At 42.9% G+C, this 18,101-nt stretch overlaps 1 protein-coding gene and 1 long non-coding RNA gene across 3 annotated transcripts in view; one reads left to right on the top strand and one right to left on the bottom strand.

The window, feature by feature from the left end:
• SEPTIN7 (septin 7) overlaps window positions 1-18,101 on the bottom strand; it is a 594,594-nt gene that overhangs the window by 188,839 nt on the left and 387,654 nt on the right. The window lies entirely within an intron of this gene.
• The window catches only part of LOC308191041, a 39,016-nt gene continuing 37,985 nt past the window's right edge, over window positions 17,071-18,101 (top strand). Inside the window, exon 1 of the long non-coding RNA XR_013947668.1 lies at window positions 17,071-17,559. This is a non-coding gene — a long non-coding RNA (uncharacterized lncRNA). The remainder of the gene's footprint in view (window positions 17,560-18,101) is intronic.

Genomic DNA, 18,101 nt, shown 5'->3' with positions numbered 1-18,101 from the left:
TTCACTCTGAAGTAGGGCATGCTTGTGACCTGGATGGTGTTGTCTGCAATATTTTTAGAGGAATGTGCGGTATACAGGAAGGAACCTCATCCACCATGTGTCCTACCAGAATGCTGTACATGCTTTTGGGTAAATTCAAAAGCAGCACCTGGTAGGTTCTTGGATTGTTAGCTAGCAGAAGGTCAAAATGAATAGGAATTACATCTTACACCTTCTTGAACTTGCTGCACAGAGCTTCTGGAGGGAGACCTAATTCCTCTCCCCAGACTCCTCCTGCTTCATGTCCATCCAACTCAAATTCCTCCAGTTTCTGGCTAGATGCATTTCCTGGAGGTTCGCAGTCTTTTCTTGCTGTATGCTTTATTTTTCCCTAAGCATAGAGGGATGCGGCACAGAGCAGGCTGAACAGCAAGACAGCTTATATATTATGAAATAATTTGGACAATCTACAACTGATTTTAGTACATTTGGGCTATTGTTTTATTTTGCAATATGTATGGTTTTGTTCAGAGCATGGGAAGAGAATTAGAAATTGAAACACCATAATCCTTAGAATTTATTGAAAGGAAAGAAAACCTTGCTCTGAACTCTAGCAGAGAAATTATATTAGTATTGGCTTCCTCAATGCTCACATCCATTGAGTCTTTCAATTATTAAGAGAAGCAGTGAATACTTGCAAACTAATCCATCTCTAAATCAATCTTCTTGTACAGCTGTTCAGGATCAGTGAATATAAGTTCATGATGTTGGAATAGAGAGTGATATGGCAAGATATGAGGCAAGCAGTGCCACAGAGCAGTAAACACATCTCAAGCACCTGCTATCAATTACTGCTATTTGTAGTGATCAGTTCAACGGAAAGGTTTTGGAGACAGGAGCAAAGGAGATTAGAGATTTTCAACCACAAATGGGAGAACATAGTTTGTGGGTAAATTAGCATTCATATTTAGAGAGAGATTGGATGTTAATATAAAACCAGCCCAAAGATCTCAGATATAGAGCTGACCTTGCAACTCTATTGTATGAGCAGGGGAGCTAACATTTTTGTCCTACCCCAGGTTTGACTTAGGCAGGCTCTGCTTAGACACTTAGGTATGAAAAAGAACTCCAGTACCTCCACATGCAGACTCCTGACTGCTTTTCCTCCAATTTGAAGATACTGAAAATCTGTAAGAGCCACAGGTTTTAATCCAGAAGTTTGCAGATATGTGAAAATTGTTTCTGGACATGTGCAAGTGTACATCAGTCTTGTAGCTAGGAACAACCCCAGCCTTAACAGAACATGAAAATTATTTTTTCCCCCATACATAAACCTAATCGGGGAAGGGTACTTATAGTTTAATGTCTTTCAAAAGAATCTGGTCTTATTCAAGCTAGCAGTGAAGCGTTCAGCTGAGTAGCAGGAGGTCAGAGATTCCTGATTCAGGGCTGCTTTCCACTTGGGCTTCCCAGCCTGGCATTGCTCCCTGAGAGTCAGTGCCTGTGTGATGGGTGTGATGCTTTTTTTAGCTTTGCTGGCTGGTCTGGTTGGTGATAAAGCTCCAGCCTGCTGGCATGCCCCCCCTCAGGCAGCAGGACCCTGAGCCTCGCCAGCTTTTTCTGCCCAATTCAGATCCATGCATAAAGGAGAAGGTTATAACCTGCAGCTCGTAAGGTTTCTAGGGTTTGTTGTCCCCTGCTTTTGGAGTGCAGAAGAGCACCCTCACTGAACTAGAAGGAAAGCAAGGCCGTGACCTGGTGGTCAGAGACTTAATCCTGCCTTGTGCTGACTGCTGAGGACTCCTTCTGTTAAACAAGTGCTGGATGAAAACCAGACACCTCGCTACCACCTCCCTGATGGTTGTGCTCTGAAAGGAGGCCATGGCATGGGCTGCTCCTGCCCACACCTTCATCTGGGCTGCCAGTGGGCAGAGGGAAAAACTTGCAAGGCATCCATCCTTGCACACTGTTGCTCAGAGTTGGAGCGGGGGAAGCCAAGCTCCACTTCCCCTGGGGGTTTCAGGCAGAAGAGTGAGCTACAGTACGTCATGAGTTGTGCTGATGTGCTAAGCCCAAGGGAAGTGCAGCACAAGCAGTCTGGCTTAAGTCTCGCTGATGGAGGTTAAAGCTAATGGATGTCTGACCTGTCGCTTGGGATGAGCTCTGCAACCACCTTTGATCCATGACCTCAGCTCAAGTGGTGTGAGATAATCTGGGAAAGAGCCAGGATAGACTCTCCGGGAGGGTGAAGGTGCATTTCAGATGGACTGTTTCGGCACCCGGGTTCTACTATGTCCTTCCATAGACCATCATAGTGTAACATCCCTGTTTTGATATCCCCCGTGCTCTTAAAACCACTTGCAACTGCCCCGTCGGCAGCCGACACAGGGCCAGCACAAAGCCTGATGCTCCAAGTGCTTCGGAGCTGCGGATGGGATCCTCTGCAGGAGGGGCGAGCCGAACTGCAGGAGTGCCCTGGCAACAGCTGCAACTCACCAGGGAGCCGAAGCCATCGCTTTGTAGCAGCAGGATGGTGGCATTTCCCTGCCGGTTGCTGACATTTTGCTGCCGACAGCACTAGGTGGTGCTAACACACAGGCGGAGGTCCCGTCGCTGCCCGGGGACCTCTCCGAGCAAACCTGGGGGCCCACCTGGGCCGGTGTTGGGGTGAGGGTGCAGGGGAAGGGGGCATCTGCCAGGTTTTCCCAGGGAAAACAGCTCTTGTGTTACGCGATGGGATCAAACTCCAGTAAATGAGAGTTTCAAAAATTGCTTTCCCTTCACTTATCTCAGGACTAGAAGGCATCTGGTTTGGCACAGGCAATTGTAGTGAATACAATTAAAATTGATTGAGTGCAAATGTTTTAATTGTATAATGTTTTTCATTGATGATCTCAATAAACTAATTAAATTAGGGATAATGGGAATGTGTTTGAGGACATTTAGGACCCGTTCAGCTATAATGGGTTCAAAACATCTGAACAAAACCAAATTGCATGGGTTCATTGGCAATACTTCCCCAGCAGTAAAGCCTTAAAGGTTCTTCGCTTGCAGTCTCCACGTTTCTTTCCCTTAGTTGCTAGAGCATATGAAAGCCAGGCTGCCAGCAGAGGATTTGGGACAGCACTGCCATGCAGGAGCTCAGAGGCTTCTCCATTCATCTCGCTGTTGCGATGCTGGGGATGTGGCAGGAGGACCTGAGAGGGGTGGGACTGAGACAGATGCAGCAGTCTGAGGTCTGTGTGTTTGGGAAGCTCCTGGCCAGAAAAATGGCTTGAGTACCCTGACCCCAAGACAAAAGTGAAGAGGAAGTTGGGTGTGGCACCTCCCTTGCCTCCTCTCCGAATGTAGGTCAAGCATGGGGCATACCTGCAATGGGAAAGGAGCTGCAGGTGCATCCTACCCCAGTCCTGTGCTCAGGTGTGAACAAATAAATGCAAGTGTGTTACACCCAGAGGTGTCCTCGTGGCACTGTAATGGAGCTCCCTGATTCATGTGCCAAGAGTGAGACCCATCTGTGTCTGTAATTCAAGGGCAATGGTGACAGGCCATCTTCCAGTTCTTTAAAAATTCCACTGAGGTTCAGCTGTGTTCTCCTCCATATGATTTTATTCCCTCTTCCCCTTCTCGCTTGCAATCTGTGGCCCCACCAAGTCATGGGGACTTTCTTGCCGACCTCCACTTCTTCCTGCCCTGGGCCATCCACAGCACAGGGAGACAGGTGGGGGTGGGGGCCTGTCTGGTAACCAGGGGACCCATTTCCATCCCCTCATCTGGACATGATTTTTAGTATGGAAAGACTGACGCTTCTTCCAAATGCTATCCCAGATTCCAACTATTACAACTTGCTTTTTTTAAAAAAAAAAAAAAGTTGGCTGATATTTCTGTGCATATAGTAATTGGTGGTGATATTTTTTTACACATGAGGATGAAACTATTATAGCTTCATAATAATTTCCTGGAGAGGTTCTTTCCATAGTTCAAGGTGATAAATCTACCCTGGGTGCCATTCTCTGTAAAAAGGACTGAGGCCAGACAGGGAAAAGCAAGGCATTAGAATATTGAGTCCTGTTGCTAAGGATTTTCTATAATCTTATTGGAAATCGTATACTGGATCCTTGTAGTAAAATTGTGTGGAACATTGCTCTCAGAGGACAAATCATTTTGCAGCCCTCATTTTCCTTTGGTAGCCTCCTTCCAGCCCAACTCAAACTGTAGTTCTGGGATTTTTCTCTCTTGGCCTTGATGTTAACCTTAGCCATAAACTGACTCCTTGGCTAATGTCCCCACCCCACCCACAGGTTCATCATACCTTGTGGCAACTTGCAGCCTCAACATTTAGTTCTCTTTGGAGAATCCTTCCAAGTCTTCCTGGAGTAGTATTCATGGGCCTTCTCTTTTAGTCTTTCAAATGCTCACCCAAAAGTTTGGTTTCATTTTGGACAGCCCAGTCTCTCCCTCTCTGCGGGGTCCTCAAGGGACAGTTGTTTTGGCCACCCTTGGCTTCCTCTGGTAGCACCTTCCAGCTCAGGTCCTGCAGACCTGGACTTTCTGTGAGCCCCAACCCTAATTCTAAGTTGTTTCACAAGCTAGGACCCTATTCCACTGAGTCAGAGGAGAATGCCAGCATGAGCCCTTCATTTTAGTTTGGAGATTCATCTACAGACTCTCCAATACTGTTGCTGATGGCTTTCTCATTAGGAACCCTAACGCTAAATTGTCCCATAGGCCAGGGACTTCACTAACCTCAGCTCTTCCTTTCTTTTGTGCATCCCTTGCACTCCCTCCCATCTTTTCCCCCAGACCATGGATGTGGGTTTTGTAATTCCCTTTATATTCACCCAACCCAAAGTTGGTTTATTTAGTGAGATTTCATGAAAGCCCATTCAAATATACTAGTGCTTTTTTTTTTTTTTTTTTTTTTTTTCCCAGGAAAGTGTAATGAAAAACCAAAAAAGCAATCGGTAGTACCCAGTTTGGAGACACCTTGCTAAACAAGCATGGCCACGCTAAATCTGTGTCTTGGTGAAGACCCTAACTTTTTTAAAGCAGATTGTTTGTTTGGATACTTCACATTTAATCTAACAACTAAGCTGAAAATTGGTTAGAGTCAGAATGAATTGAATTAGCCAGCAAGTAAATATGGCATGAATAAGTCAAGTTGTCCTCCATGAGGAGCAAAGTGTCCAGTAGAGTCTTGGGTGGTCTCAGGCATTCAGGAGATGCATGTGACCCAGTGTTGGTCAGCAGCAGGTGGCTTCCAGCAGTGGCAATTCAGCAGCATGACTTCTGGTTTCAACTCCTCCAGGTCAGCCATAAATCTTAGTGACCTGTGAGGAGAAAACTAGAGAGAAGTGCACCACATTAGCAGCTGAGGACAGAAAATCAATATAAAGTCCTACTATGCTGGCAATCGAGTAACTGGCTAGAAATGTAATATTTTTCCTTGCTGCTCTCTGGAAATGTTGAGGTTACAATAAAGTCTGAGAGCAGACCATGAAAACAATGGGGGAGATGAGCTTCAGCCTGAAGCCTCAGCAGACAAAGTGGTACTGTGATTTGGATTTTGGATTTATCTACTCTGATTTGAATGTATCTAGTTTTGTAGTCTGCTGTCAATATGACTTACATGTCTGGCCAATAAATTGCACGGTTTTCTGTATTAATTAAGACTCTATTCGCCGGAGAGGAACACAGAAAACATGAATTGCCTCAGCAAACTCCTCAAACTTTTCCATTTTCATCAAAGAACAGTGTAATTAATTCTTTATAATCTATTGTTTAAGAGTTGCGTGTGTTTCTATATCCATAATTTATACTTGTCCTGGAAGTGCTTTTATTCTTCTCTTGTACCTGTGCAGAATTCTTAAGTCTTTGAACAAAAACAGGACTCTTGATAGATCTATATGAAACCTTTGTAGTGTACAGAATTGATATTTACTTATCACATTGAAAAAATTTTCAGGAGGAATGGACCCTGATTTGGAAGAGAGACCAGTCCAAACAGACCAAGGACTAGTACTTGCATACGTAGGCATTATTTCCTGCTACTCATAGGAATTATTTCAGCTTAGTCCTAGAGTCAATATTGAAGGCTCCCATGTAAACTGATTCTACATAAACAGGAGGCAAATCCTCCCCTTTCACTTGAAGTGAGGGTTTTTGATTTGAGGCAGCTGGGGAACAGAGAAAAAAATAAAAGAAAGCTTGTTCTGTAAACCTGCTATCAAAGTAATATGAATCAACCCTAAAACAAAATAAGAATTTTCTGTCCTGTTTGGCAGGTATTACTCAAGTGTGAAATAACCAAGTGCTTGATAACTGCAGCTTGCCCAGACACGGTGCGGGACAGGGCAGTGGGGTAGTGCATCTCTGTCCCAAAGCCTGAGCTGTGGTGTTAGCAAGTAAACTGCTACAACCAGACCCACATATTTTGTTGAAGCCACGCTGATTTATCCCAGCTGAGTTTCTGTCCTTTTAAGTGTGTTTAGCTATAAGCATTTTTTCCTATGCTTCTTGACTCCACAGATGCCCACCCAGCACAGTAATAGGCGCGGTGAGGAAAGTGCCTTGTGGCCAAGTTTTATGCATTTGGCTTCTTACTGTCCTACTTTGCATTAACATACTTGGAAGAGGGGAATCCACTTGTGAGGACTCATGGAGAAATTCTCTCTTGTGTCTGTTAGGACTCATTTTCTTTTGCCTCACTGATTGCCAATGATCTGTTGCAATCCTGCTCAGCTTGCATCAAATTTACATATGCTGCAATTCCTCTCTTCCTCACCTTTCTTTCTTGGTGCTGAGGGGGTTGTTTGGGAGGTGGAGTCTCACAAACTCCATACACAAAGGTGGTCAGCATGTGTAGAGTCAGCCATGAGCTCAGGCTGTGATAAAGAGGCATCTCCTCAGGGTTTTGCAGTGCAATTAGCATAGGAATGGTTTGGCTTGGAATGGCCCAATAAGGATCACCTAGTTCCAACCCCCTGCCATGGACAGGGAGAGGGACTGTTTGTCAGGGAGTGTAGTGATAGGGGAGTAATGGCTTTAAACTAAAAGAGGGGAATTTTATATTAGAGATTAGGAGGAAATTCTTCACTCAGAGGGTGGTGAGGCACTGGCACAGGTTGCCCAGAGAAGCTGTGGATGCCCCATCCCTAGAGGTGTTCAAGGCCAGGCTGGATGGGGCTTTTGGCAACCTGATCTAGTGCAAGGTGTTCCTGCCCATGGCAGGGGGTTGGAATTAGATGATCATTAAGGTCCCTTCCAATACCAACCATTTCATGATTCTGTAAAGCCATCACGAGCTCATGTTTTCCCCTGGCTTTTACACAAAGCAAAGCACGAATGGGGAGAACACCATGTGGGCTTGCTGAGCTCAGGGGGAGGAAGGATGGTGGTTTAGAGTGGGAGAGGGACTGCCCTGCAGACCTCTTTCCCACAGATTTCCCCATCTACCCTTACTCCTCATATTGGAAGAGCCTGGGAGAACATTTTATATGAGGTAAATATCCATTTTTGCCCTGTCCATGGGCTCCACTATGTTTTCTTGGAGATGAGCTGTTAATAGGCATGGGAGTTCATCCAAGCGCTTTTATCTGGTTCAGATAATCCCTTAGATTACTTCTTCCCTCTCTTCGTTTTACTGGAAAGTAAATATCTTTGAGAGAAAACCCTTGTCCTTTATTTATTGCAAATATACACGTATGTTCTCATAAAAACAACATGCCTACCGTGAGACTAACTTCCAGTTTTACGTTTTTCTTCTTTGTTTTCTAATTTAGCAGATTAACTAGATACTTGTTTAGAAAACGGTTCTATCACTCCATTACCTGAAGGAGTTGCTTGCTCTTTTTACAGAAAATCAGAGGCAAGTATCAAGCCTATCTACTGTGAGTTTGTCCCTGAAGGAATATTTTACAGTGAGCTGAAAATTACACAGCATCCTATAAAAAATAGAAAGAAACATATCTTAGATTTATGATTATCCCTTTAGGAAAAAAAGTAACAGTACAGGGAACTTGTATGTTTTAACCAAATTCAGGATATTGAGTGAAACAAGCTGTTGGTATTTAATATTGTTATCTCAGCATCTTTCACACATTTGTGCCTTTGGAACTCAATTGACTTTTTTTCTTCAGTGGAGACTTCTGGGAATCCAGTGTTGTCGTGGTGGTTAAAATAGCTGCTGCCCACTTCTATCAGAGAATGGGCACAAAAGAGGCATAAATGCATGTGCAGAAATCTAAGTGATGATCCCGTTTGTGAAACTTTAACTACCAAATGTCTTTATTTTAGCCATGATTTTTCTGTGGGCTTTCTGCACAATCCAATTTGTTCTACATTTCAACAAAATGTTTGTTCTAGACTATTTTGACACACCTTGAAAAGGAAGACAGGAGAAGATCTAACCCATTAGGTATACAGCTGGTTGGAAACAGTATCTTTTTCAGTGAGTAACTGCTGAGCTGGAAATTGGTATCAAATGGCTCTATTCTGTTTTGGGTGGTACTTTGTATTTTCACTAGTGATTTGTGTGTGACAGGGTAGAAAGAGCACTCATTAATGGGGGGCTGGGAATGGCTGTAGACATGCTGGCAGAAGGATTTGACAGAAATGAAAATCTGACCTGCCTGAAGATGAAGCTCTAGAGATATCACCTTTCTTTCCAGGTCCAGCCTCCCTTTTTGAGACGCTTGTTTGACTACTACCATCTGCACCTCCCTTGCTTTGCACGACTTGTGCTTCTGCTTGGGGTTGGCCCCTGGAGATCAATGCTCCACCTCGCCAGCTCAGTCTCTTTCTTGGGCATCCCAGTGGCTCTGTTCCCCCAGGTGGACTGATTTTAACCAAGTGGGGTGGAAGCAGGAATGCATAAATGCCATCCTGACAGAAGAGATCTTCTTCCTTCTGCCTGCTGAGGTGATTAGTGACCAGGGACAGAGGGTGAGTGGATGACAAGACAAGGAGACAGGGTTAAAACAGCTCTTTCACTTGCATGAGGCCATGTGTAAATATGAGTCAGTACAAAACTTTTCCATAGCCCTAAGATATACATCACCAAAGATAGATGGGGTGGATTTCTTTGAAGGGCTTTCTGCGAGGAGTTCAGCGGAAGCCTGGACAACTGCTTTGGACAAGACACAACTCCTAGATAGTTGAAATTAACAGCAGCATATCTCACCCTGTATGTATACACAAAAAGAACAGCCCTTGTCTGGGAGAGCTTACAGTCCACATCTAATTGATTGCAATGTGTTTTTCATTAAAACTCATTGTTAAAACAGAAAAAAAGGACCAGTTTAGCAGCAGAAAAAATCTTTTCAAAAAGAATTCAAAATATCTTTCCCTAGTTTTTGTCTTCAGACATAATTGGCCAGGGAGAGTGGTGAACCCAAGTTGTCCTGTGCTAGCAAGGCTCCAGACAACCCATACACAGGACCCTCCTTCCTAACCCTCCCAAGCTCCCACCGAAGCCAACAGCCATTTCATGAGGGTCATTGTTTGGTATCTGTCTGTGCGATATCTGAACCAGATGGAAGCCATAAAGTACAAGGCACACCCATTGTTCTTTTTGACACAGAACTTGAGACTATCTAGGCCAGGGGAAATCTTTTCTACCCACAAAAGTCCTAGTTTCCTATATTATGACCTATATCAACAATATCAAAGCTCAAAGCTATACTGTTACACTGATGACTTAGTTCCATTGACTGTACAGCTAAGTCAGTACATATAAAATTGCAGGATGCATTTAATGTAATTCAATTAGATTTAATCGAATTAAAACTATTATTAAATTCAACCAAAGGTAAGTCTATGGAATTTTTTTCTAATAACTCAAAAAGCTCAAGTCTGGATGAATTTAAAATAATAATCCTACAAGAGAATATGATAGAATAAGTAAGAACATACAAACCTTTAGAAGTCTGGCTGGATATGAAGCTGAACTTTATATATCATATAAATCAGTCATTACAGAAATGGAAATCAATTTGGGAGGGTTCTCTCAACCTAATTTTTGCTCTGCTTTTAAGTATTTAAAGAAAGATTGATTTCGTGCCATTTTAATTGGCTTAATTTAGCTAAGTATGGAGGCCCCTGTGTTAACGTAACAAAACATCCTTTATCATCTGGCCATGGGGAAACTCTTAGAGCTCTTTTCCTAAGTTTTAGCAGCCGCTGACACTGAAAACCTTATATCTTTCATTTCCTAACACGGCATTTTAAGCAGCGGTTGTACCACAGCTTTTTAAGTTTTCAAGATACCCTGACTAAAACAGTTAGCATTTCCAGCTAACAGTTCTTTACCTTCCTTCCCCTGTTCTTCAATTTCTTCTCTGCTGAAGATGTGTATTGTAACACTCAAACAATACAAAAATGAATTGATGAGACTACAGTCCTTATATTCTTCTGTGGAGACAGAAGGACAATTAGAAATTATTCCATTTGCCATTGCAGAGACTGCAAATATTCAGCCACTGGTTGATAGTCACCGGTGGGGAATTAAATACCTCCCCCCCCACCCCCCCCCCCCAAAAAAAAAAGTGTCAGACATTGCCTTTAAATTTAAAGGAGTACTTCTGTTGCACTGCAGGTAGGATGAGTTGTTTTATGTTTTTTAGCCAGCTGTATTAGGTACAGCTTGCTCACCAGCTTGTGTGTCCCCAGTAAGGCATGGGCATGCCCATGTAACCAAGGGGCAGAGGCTTTATGGTAGGAACCCAGGTGCAAAGGGGTGGGATGGAACCACAGCCTGTAATGGAGCATGTCTCCTGGGTACGTGTATGAGGGGTGTACCAATGACTGGGTCTTCCAGCAATTATTTGTAGCTAATGTGGATATGCAGTCATGGGCAAACTAAAGGTTAGTTGTGACTTTGGTTGAAAGGTAATGGAAAACGTTTGTCAAAACTAACAGAAAAGAGCCTGTGAGAGACTGAAACAGATTCACAGGACTTCAGTTATACAGTATGTGCTTGTGTAACCCCCAGCATTGTGTGGGTAACACAGTGTTTGGCTGGTCCTTCCCTTGTGCTGGTGGGTGGCACAGAATCATGCATTGCTTCCTCCAATCCTTTTCCTTGCCAAGCCAAAACAGTTTTCCCTGTAGATGGCTCTGTTTTCCTACACAATTTCAGGAATGCTGTTGCTTTAGAAACACCGTATAAACAAGACATTCAGAAAGTGATGGTTGGAATTAGATACTTTTTAACACACCAGCTCTGAAGATAGCTGCACTGCAACTTGTTGACTACTTTCTACAAAATCTGTTTTTTCAGTGCTTGGTTTTGGACAAAAAATTCAGAGAAAAAGGTCAGCCTCAGTGGGTAAGAAAAGCCGACTGAGATGCCCTGCTGCAGCTGCCCTGCTGCAGCAAAGACATCAAGGTACTGACCAGAAAGATGAGGGTCTCCTGTAGCTTCTGCCTCATCTTTCCCAACTGCTCTGTGTTTCTGTGCTGCCTATGGCATCTCCAGTGGTACAAAGGCAACCAGAACGAACCCAGAGTTTCAGCTTTTTGTGTGTGTGTGTGTGTGTCTGTAAAAAGGATGTGTTTCTGTTTAAGAAAAAGAAGAGAGGGAGAATTTTCTGGCTTCCAGCTTTCAGCTGAAACTTTTTAATTTATGTATATCAGGTTCAAAACACTTTGAAACCTTTTCCTATTTTTAAGTGTTTCTTGCAACTCCCTCACTGCTCTGTTGAATGAGATTTTTAACACACCTTGCAGCAGGGTCCCAACCAAAGTTACTCTACCTTGAGTTGCTTTTGGGCATTTTTCCTCGTCCTTAGAACTGTACATCAGTTGTGACTGCAGTTGTTCAAAGCCAGGATGCAACTACTCACTCATAGCACCTGCAGTCCAAAAGCTGTTAGTGTGGGATGAACTGGCACCAGAACGTTCACCTTTAGCAAAACTGAAATATCCAGTGGGATGCTGCATCCTTCTCTGGATCTAGCAGCTTGGGTGCCCTGGCAGGGCATGGCTCAAAGGTGGGTCCCCATTGTTAAGCTTTAAGGAAGAAGATTGAGAACAATCTCCTATGTGAGTCCATCAGATGAATGGATTATTACATTTGAACTGTGTTCAGGAATAAAATCTGTACCCCTGAAAAAATGTAATGATGCAATGAATCCTTTCTCGGGTGCAGAACAGTGACTGTGTAAATGTAAATAAAGAGTGATTTCTCTTGAGCCAAGGTTGAGTTACATTAGGAGAACATCTTCATTTTGTGCTGTTGTGTGCTGGTGTTAGAAAGTATCATATGCTAAGGCAAGCAATTCACCTAAGTTTATCTAGTCTCCTCGCTTGCTAGAAAAAACACAACACCTTTGAACCCAAAATATCTGGGAGAGATGACAAAGCTCTGACATCTCTTAAAGTCATGAACCATGCGCTGTATTTTGGCACTGACACCACACCAAACTCAACCTATCCGTTCGGTGCTTGCATGAATTTCTATCTGTACAGCAAATGTGATAAATCAGAAATACTGAAGCTGGATATTATCTCTTCTAGTTTCCATTGAGAGCAGGAGAACCAGCTAGGAGAGCTGGTTGAGCGATGCGTGCTGACTGCCAGGGCTCCCCTCAGTGAGCTGCTGATTGAGACCCACCTCCATGAGAAGGAAATGAAATCACCAGCCCACAGTCATTAAGAGGAAACTTAGCAGAAAGTGCGACGGGAAGGTCTGGTAAGGTCACCTGAAGCATTAATGTTGAAGAGACCCAGAGGTGCAAGTGGGATGGGTTTGACTGCAGGTTGAAACTATTTGTGAATGTAAACCCTGCCCTGAACTGGGGTACACCTGGATGTGTTGACCCAAATGCATAACATATTTGAGGTTAATCTTGGTCGCTTTTGTTTGCAAAAACTGCTGCCAACTAAATTCATTCATGGAGGCACCGTTTTCCTCGTAAATATGCACCAGTTTAGAAAGGATAGATAACAAAAGGAACCTAGCTGTCTAAGCAGTACCAGACTTTCTAAAAATTAAATTATTGTAAATTATATGTAACTTTAAAACTAATTCATAGAGAGACTTGACTACCCAAGAACTTTTCAGAGAAGGCAAAGCAAACAATTAGAGGCTGAAGAGTATCCCATAAGAGGAGAGATTAAAAAAGATTACAGCTATTTAGTTTAGTAAAGAAACTAATAAGATATTGCATGACAAAGGTGTATAAAATAATGTATGGCACAAAGAAGGTCAGCAGGTGCTTGTACTTATCCTGTTTTGTGAAAGAGGCACGTGAGGATACCTAATTCAATTAAAAGGCAATAAATATAAAACTGGTAAAGAAAACACCCTTTTATGTCACATATAGTTAATCTGTGGAACTCACTGCCACAAGAAATTATGGAGGTAAAGGCTTACAGTTGAATTAAAAAAAAAAAAAGAAAAAAAAGATTAAAAAAAGAAATCAGAATTGTTAAAAACATTCAAGTTGTGTATTCAGAAGTAAGTTAGGATCTTATGCAGAAGGGTATGTAAGTGCCATGCTGAACTCTTCATGTTGAAACCTTGCTGGATAATACATACCCCATCTTTACAGCAGGGACCAGACTTGCTCTTGCATTTTTCAGTTAATCAATTGGAATTTTTCCCTAAGCAGAATATCTGAAGCAGTAAAATGTCCTCTTTTGGGCCAATCAGGAAGCTGTGTGGTGAGGAGTGCTCTTCGGGGGTGGGAACAGGGTACCCTCCGTCAGAGGAGGGATTTGGGGTTTTGTCATAATGTCTTTACCAGGCTCTTGAGTTATCATGCTGTATGTCAAGCTCTAGGCTGCCATGGGTCCTCTTCATATCTTGGAGAGCTTCATACTGCTGGAGTATACAGGTGTGACCTGAGAATCTCTACAGTGTCACTCCTCTTTTCCTCTTCTTGAAGCTTTGGGGATTGAGCACCTAATTTTTGAAGGTCATCCGAGTTTATGCATGAGGTGGACATCAAGCCATGGTTGTGATGCTTCCATACAGATGCATAACACTAAGTACCTTGAAAATCAACCACAGGTGCCTAGGGAAGGCAGGTAGGGACTGAGTGGAAGAGGGTGTTGAACTGTGTTCTTTGTATTGTATTTTTGATATTTGTGATTTTTTTTTTGTCTTGGTTCTTTTCTGAAGCTAGTCGTATATGTCTAACTTCTTAAAATAAGATTTGTGCACGTTAGCAGGCATTTTAGAAAACGTTATCCTAAATAAGACTTTCATATCCATACTATTCTAATGGAATAATGAGACTGCTGAGGAATAGCAGGAAGCATGGGAATACAGGAGACAACTTCCTCAGGACTGCACTTCTTTTTGGTGTCTGCTTTATGCAACAGAGATTGACTACCATGGAACCAAGCAACTTCAGATCTAAATAGGAAATGTGTTTCCTGATTCAGTCTCTTCTGACTCACTCAATGGTAGAAGCACAACACAGGAAGGGAGATGTTCACACAAATTAGGTGTTGTGGGGAGGACTGGGAGAGGTGAGATCAGTTTCTGGCTTTTGCAACCACACAGATATTCTAATCTCTCCTTTTGTTTTTCATTTCTGCATGTTTAAAACACGGATACTCCTTTTGTTAAACAACATTCTGTCATGCTCATTTAGCCTAGTAATATGAGGAAATGAGAACTTACCATGTGAATGTAGTGCTGTAGCCCCAAGTAGAAATAAGTTTAACAAGGAAGTGTCTGGGATTTTCTATAGGTGCTGGAGGGACTTAGGCACTTAGCTCATTCTTACTCTTCGAAATTCCAGATAAAACGTTATTGGCACGTGAGTGATTAGCTAGATATTTTTAGTGACTCTATCATATATTATATTTAGTAATTCTGGACTCAGCATAGGGAAAGTCTTCGCAGATCATGAGGTCCAGACTCATGATATTTCAGGCAGTCACATCATATATTCCTCTTCATTTATCAGGCTCAGTTTTAAAACTAGTTAGGATTTTTGCTCCCTGCCCTGTCAGAGGAGTTGTGTCTGTTCCAGAATCTGGCTCTTCTGGTGGCTGGAAACTCTCCTGAAGCATGATGTAGAGGACAAATAGTGGTGTCAGTTAGTGACCAGCTGGATTACTTATGAATTGTTACTTATGTGACAACCCGTAAAAAGGGAAATTATAAAGGAAATATAGCTTAGGATCATATCAAGTGATTCATTTCCAGCAGAGGAGAGAAAACCATGGGCCCTGTGCAAAGCATCAATGCAACCTCATAAGAAATATGGCCCTAGACACCCCTGTGCACAGAAGGACCAGACAGAGAGTATGCCCAGGGCAATGAAACTCCCTTTGAGAAGACTGCAAAAGCAATATTTACTTGGTCTAGCAGAAAGGCAGTTGCAAAGATGCTTTAATTGCTATCAGTATACATGAGGGGAACAATAGGCAAGGAGGAAAATTTGTTGTTTAGCCTAAATTAAAGCATTGGCATGAGAACAATTGACCATAAAAGAGTTTGGCTAGAAACTGGAAGAAAGTGTTGAAAGTGAGGAGCTGTGGCTTGGCTTTCCAATATGAGCAGGGACATCAGCAAACCTACCTGCTCTTAAGATTGTCCTTAGTCTCCAAAAGACCAAATTTGCAACATTTGACGATGACAGCCTCACTGATCCAGAAGATATCTACTGATCTAATTCCTAAAGTAAATGTACATAAATTCCACTGCAACTTCATACAAAGCTGGGTTTTGTATACTATACTGACACACTTCGACATCGTCTCTTCTAGCCCGTAGCATTCTGCTCTAGTTACAGAGAGGAACAAGTACCTCCTTTATTCATCTTTGTCATTCTGTCCAGATTACAAGCAGCACCATTTACCAGATAGGCTTTCAATATCCAAACTGTCTCTTCTGTGAATCGGGCTAGTTTTAATGGTTATTTCATGGCCATGTGAATAGCCAGAACAATTTTCTTTTGCCCATACTTGGAGCACAGCTTTTGTTGTTTTGGTTTGTATCCACCCTCATTTCAATCCTCCGAATTTAAGTAAGTTGAGATCAAATTAAATTAAAAATATAATTAAGGCATGTGAGTTGATACATTGTGTGCTGAGGCTGGCTCTAACACAAGGGACAATAACAGCCTAATTCTAGCTTATCTTCAGTACTCTGCCTTGTAATGGAAATGACAGACCTCTGGCAGTGCTGATGGGTGCTCTAATAATATATATTTCACCAATTATCTCTTTAAGATAAGAAACTTTCACAATTAGGAGAGACTTGTCATATCTCTGAAATACTTGGGCGTTTAGGGAGGCAAAGCAATGTGTTTAGGATTTGAACGCAGCCAGTGAAAAAAGAAATAATTCATTTCAATAGTCCTAAAAACCTGTCCCTCTCATAGACGGGTGGTGGCTTTCATGATCCACATCATGCAGGTGACATGAACAAGCCAGCTGCTACTGCTCATAGAGAGCAACTCTGGGAGAGGTGGGGAAGGATATACTTTGTTAAGGACCATACCCCAGCTTGCCTAGAAGGTTTTCCTGGTAGGTCACAAAGCTGAGTTTTGAGCCTCTGTGACCAATGCTGGGGATATGTGCCTGTACCAGGAAGACAAACCCGAGGGACCCCATCCTGAAACAGAAGCCTTGTTACTAAGAGGAAGGAGGCAGAACTTCAACTTCTCCTTCACAAAGACTTCTGCAAGGACATGCTATGGAAATAGAAGTTTTCCTACAAATAAGAGCTATTCCTGTATTGTTTCTGTGGAAAATACATGGCTGGCCCACACGGTATTAAGTCTGCCAAGGTCTGTCTCTATTTGGTGCGGGATGAGTCGTGGTGTAGTTTGGTAACTGATGTCAGTGCTGCTCTGACAATACACATGGGAAATGCATGAAGATTGGAAGTGGCTGATGCTGCACCGCATGGTCATGGGCTCTCCATAAGCATCCATGTGGTTCTGACCTTGGGGTCCTTTTGAGGTTGATAGGATTTGGGATTTAGGTCTGTAGCTTGGGCATAAAAACAGGGGAGAAGGCAAAGGCAAGTCAAACAGAAGAATTTAGGATCTTTTATTTCTTGTGTGTTTCCCAGCACACATGAGAGAGGACGGATGCTCGTGCATTGTGACTGAGTACAAGGTAAGGACTGTACCTCTAGGAAATCCCATCCCCAAATCTTGCTCTGTGCTTGCATGCCTGATAGAAACTTGAGGCAAAGCTCTTAGTAGAACACTATGCAGTTTAAGGTCACTGAGTATCATCAGAATTTCTCATGATACGCTTGTAAAATGTTTCAAGAAGGCTGTAGGCAGGTAGAAGGCGTGTAAAGCCAGAAATGGTTATACCTGAGGTTCCCAGTCTTGTGAGGGGAGAATGAAATGCTGCTGTTCCTTACGGAGCTTCCCCAGAACCTAATTAGAGAGCATGAGGGGTGTATCAAGAGAATGAGAGAGGAAAGAAGTGTTCAGTCCTTGGGCTAGGAAGGGAGCAGATTGTCCAAAATTATACATTAAGTTGTGTTTAACAGTAAGAGTGGGAACCCTGTATCCACAGATGTCCGGGAAAGGAGTGGAAGCTGTCAGCTCCCTCCTGAGGGAGCTGAGATGCTGGAATTACTAAGGAGAGTCCTTCCTGGTAAGTAAAACCATAATAATCCAAACAGTGTTGTTTGGCCGTCTTTGTAACTTTGTTTTATTTTGGGGAATCTATTTTAAGCTCCTGAGTAAATCTTGTCTAGTGATGAAGCTGGCTGAGTGCCCTGATGCACACCCAAGCACTGCACTCCTTACAATCAGGGTCTTGGATTTCCTTCTTTCCATGCCCCCATCTCTGCAACAGGTTTAGAGCATTTGCTGCCTCTCCACTGAGCTGCATGAGCCTGTGCAGGCTGTACTGACAGAGGGATGTTTGTGGAAGACACATTTTTGGTGACCGTCAGGAAAGATCTCTGCAGGAGAGTACTGCAACGAGGGCACAGTAAACCTACAGCTGCCTGCAAGTGAAAGCACATACCTGCTCCTGACGTGGGTTACAGAAACCTTCCCTGATTTCCCAATCCATGTAGAGCTTTTTCAGCCCATAAGCATTCCCACTGACAGCCCTAAAGGCACTGCAGACCGACAGAGAGAAATTACAGTTCTGCGTTCTTTTGTCTTGGGATTTTTCTCTCTCCTTTT

This window comes from Anser brachyrhynchus, assembly GCF_964034855.1.
Source record: "Anser brachyrhynchus genome assembly, chromosome: 2".
Classification (NCBI taxonomy): domain Eukaryota; kingdom Metazoa; phylum Chordata; class Aves; order Anseriformes; family Anatidae; genus Anser; species Anser brachyrhynchus.
This window is presented reverse-complemented; position numbering and strand designations above follow the sequence as displayed.